This window comes from Salvelinus namaycush, chromosome 4 (genome assembly GCF_016432855.1).
Source record: "Salvelinus namaycush isolate Seneca chromosome 4, SaNama_1.0, whole genome shotgun sequence".
Classification (NCBI taxonomy): Eukaryota; Metazoa; Chordata; class Actinopteri; order Salmoniformes; family Salmonidae; genus Salvelinus; species Salvelinus namaycush.
In genome coordinates this window covers 67,615,615-67,619,200 of record NC_052310.1, presented here as the reverse complement: position 1 = coordinate 67,619,200, position 3,586 = coordinate 67,615,615, and positions in this window count along the sequence as shown.

Here is a 3,586-nt window from a genome sequence, read left to right as displayed (position 1 = left end):
GACAGTTATATTGAAATTAGTATCTGTTTCAGTGAATTACAGTGTATACTGTTGTGACTTGAATAAGCCTTGTACCCTACAAACCTATCTATTTCCTGTAGATCTGTTGTTCTGTAATGTGTTACTTTTGTAAAATGATTGCACTAAAAGTTTCAATGAGTAAACAATACCGTACCACTCTCGTGATCATTTCTCCCCTTTTTCAGGGGCATAACATGTGCTTATTTTCAATTATTAGGTGGGTCTTAAAAGAGCATAGTTGAGAAGCAATGGACAGGGACATTGGTGTGTGTACTACTGCATGCGTCTTGCCAATAGTGTGTGATTTTGGCCCGCAATTAGGGGCGTTCCCGCATGTAGTCATTCCACTGCAGGAATACTTTTCCCACCCCCACCCTGTAACACACTTGATATTCTGGATTTTAAATGATTGTCTATGTGATTAAAATGTGGGTCAAAGGAAAAGACAAGTATTATCTGAGTTTTCATGGGGTAAGAATAGTGTCTACTAGTGTCCTAACTAGCTAGCTAGCTACCAGTGTCAACCTCACCTCCCACCTGCTGTGTACCAGCATCCTCCTAGCTAGCTAGCTAATTAGCTAACTAGCTAGCACACAGTGTCCTTCCCTCCAGTGCCCAACAGGCGGGGGACAATGGACACTGTCTACCATTGTCGATAGCTAGCTACCGGTATTGTCGCCCCCACCTCTTCTTCTGTGGGGTTTATCAGCGGTTGGTATCCAACGTTATGGTGCATTAGCATTACCGGAGCACTGGTGTGTGAAGAATCCAATACTTTAACTTGTATGCGGTACAAATCACATTATTGTGGAAGCACCTCCTCTAAGAGTAGGAATTAGGCTGTTTGAGGTTTGAATCCTAAACAACCTGAATACACATTGTTTGAAGTAATAGACCCTTCACAGCTACTGTAGTAGGTGTGTGCTGGAAAACCTTTGTAGAGCATGGGTGGAGTAGGCATTGTGGTAATCGTGAATTTTCTTTCTTTTTCAGCTTCAGACCAATGGATACGTCTCACTTAAAACTTAGTTTTCTGTTCTTAATAATAATGCATCTGCATTGCAATACTCTTTAATGACTACCATAATACATTTTATGGCTGAATTTCGATAGTTTTACAAGGTTTCCTTTTCACGTTTCTTTTCTTTTCCACATCATAGAGGCGGATATCAATACTCAGATAATACTTGTATTTCCCTTTTCCTTTGACCCACATTTTAATCGGGATTGGGAGGTGGTCGCCTCTGAGACATTCTGACCATTCTCTTTTGTGTATAGTTTTGACACCCCCTCCCAGACCCGGCACACACACACACACACACACACACGGTGTGTGCTTATTTTACATTTTTGGGTGGATCTTAAAAGAGCATAGTTAAGAAGCAATGGACAGGGACTTTGGTGTGTGTACTACTGCATGCGTATTGCCAATAGTGTGTGATAGTGGCCCGCAATTAGGGGCGTTCCTGCATGTAGGCATTCATCTGCAGGAATACCTCACCACCCTCTGTAACACACTTGATATTCTGGATTTCAAATGATTGTCTATGTGATTAAAATGTGGGTCAAAGGAAAGGGAAATACAAGTATTATCTGAGTTTTCATGGGGGAAGGATACTGTCTACCAGTGTCCTAACTAGCTAGCTAGGTAGCTACCAGTGTCAACCCCACCTCCCGCCTGTTGTGTACCAGCGTCCTTCTAGCTAGCTAGCACACAGTATCCTTCCCTCCAATGCCCAACAGGCAGGGGCAAAGGACAATGTCTACATTTGTCTCTAGCTAGCTAGCTACCGGTATTGTCGCCCCCACCTCTTCTTCTGTGGAGTTTATCGGCGGTTGGCATCCAACGTTAAGGTGCATTAGCATTACCATTACTGGAGCACTGGTGTGTGAAGAATCCAATACTTTAACTTGTATGCGGTACAAATCACATTATTGTGGAAGCACCTCCTCTAAGAGTAGGAATTAGGCTGTTTGAGGTTTGAATCCTAAACAACCTGAATACACATTGTTTGAAGTAATAGACCCTTCACAGCTACTGTTGTATGTGTGTGCCAAAAAACATTTTCACGTCTCTTCTCTTTCATTTGTCTCCTCTCTTTCACAGATATGGAAACACAGAATATGTATATTTGTTTTCCAGCATAGCTCTAAAGTAACCAGGTTACAGTTAGTTGATGATGAATAAAACACATTAAACAACCTACCTTAATTTTAGGAAAATAACTTGTATCAACTTTCTCCCATTTTACAATTTAATAAAGATAGCTTACCAAAAGGATTTAGCCAATCCCTTCCAACCTGTATCACACGTGCGTACACACACACACACACACAAACTCCATAAAAAGGCCATTGAATACACAGTTGACACAGCAAACCCATAAATGTCAAACTCAACTTTTAAATCCTGAAATTAACTTTATCTCATACTGGTTTCCACTTATACGCCGGTTATAACCGATTTAAGTCATAAAATTATCATTGAAATCATACTTAACTTATTCTCTTTCTCTCTCCAGGGGTACATACATTACATTCCATTACATAAAATGTCATACATACATTACATTTCTATATAGTAATATATGATAATGTCATACATTTGCCAAGTCAAGCATGACCAGAAAGAGAGGAAGAGAGAGGGGGAGATATAGAATAGAGGGATGAAAGGAGTTGAGGATATCTGGGAGGAGGTGGGGATTACCTGGGGTGTATTCACTAGGAACCAAACATAAACAAATGGAAGCAAACATAACAAAACAGGGAGAAACCTAGCTGAATTGGTCCAATAAAAACTCTAGTTTTCGTTGCAAAATGTTTTCCATTTGGAGTTAACGGCTTCCGTTGCAAAATGTTTTGCTGCGGTCTGCAACGACTAAATGCGACTACTAAATGCACCCCAGAAACTCCTGCATTGAGTTCCAGTTCCAGCTGACAGACTGCAGAGTTCAACAGCATCCCATGTATCATCAATGAAGTACTGTCCCCACCTGGTGGGTAATAGAGGTTATTAGAAAAAAGGGTATCCTACTTTTGGTCATAAAAATAATTCATACATAAGAGAAGGCTATAATGACTAAACTAAAACACAACTATTCAAAAAAAATAAGCACACACACACAACCTGAGATCAATTTAGATGAACCATATAACTGTAATAGTGGAGATGAGAAAATAAGACAGGAGGTAGTAGAACAGGGCCTGTATAATAAACCTCAAAAGGTGGATTTATGCTCTGATAGCGATAGGGTGAGAGAGATAAAATAATATCTTATCTCTTGCAGCATGCAGTGAGTGTGTTTGCTCTTTATCTCGGTAGGTATGAAGTGTATCAGAGTGTGATTGCACATAGTCAGTTGAAGTGTAGGAAGCTACAGGACAGAGTCTGTCAGTCAGTAGTGCTGGTGCTCAGAGTAGTGAGCTAGAGGTTAGTCAGACGGCTTAGAGTTGGGAGTTTTGCTTGGACTCTGGTGCGACTACAAAGTGTTTTGGACATATTGTGGGTTATTGTGGGACATATCACCATTGACTGTGATCCTGAGGTGACCGTGAAGCACAAGGC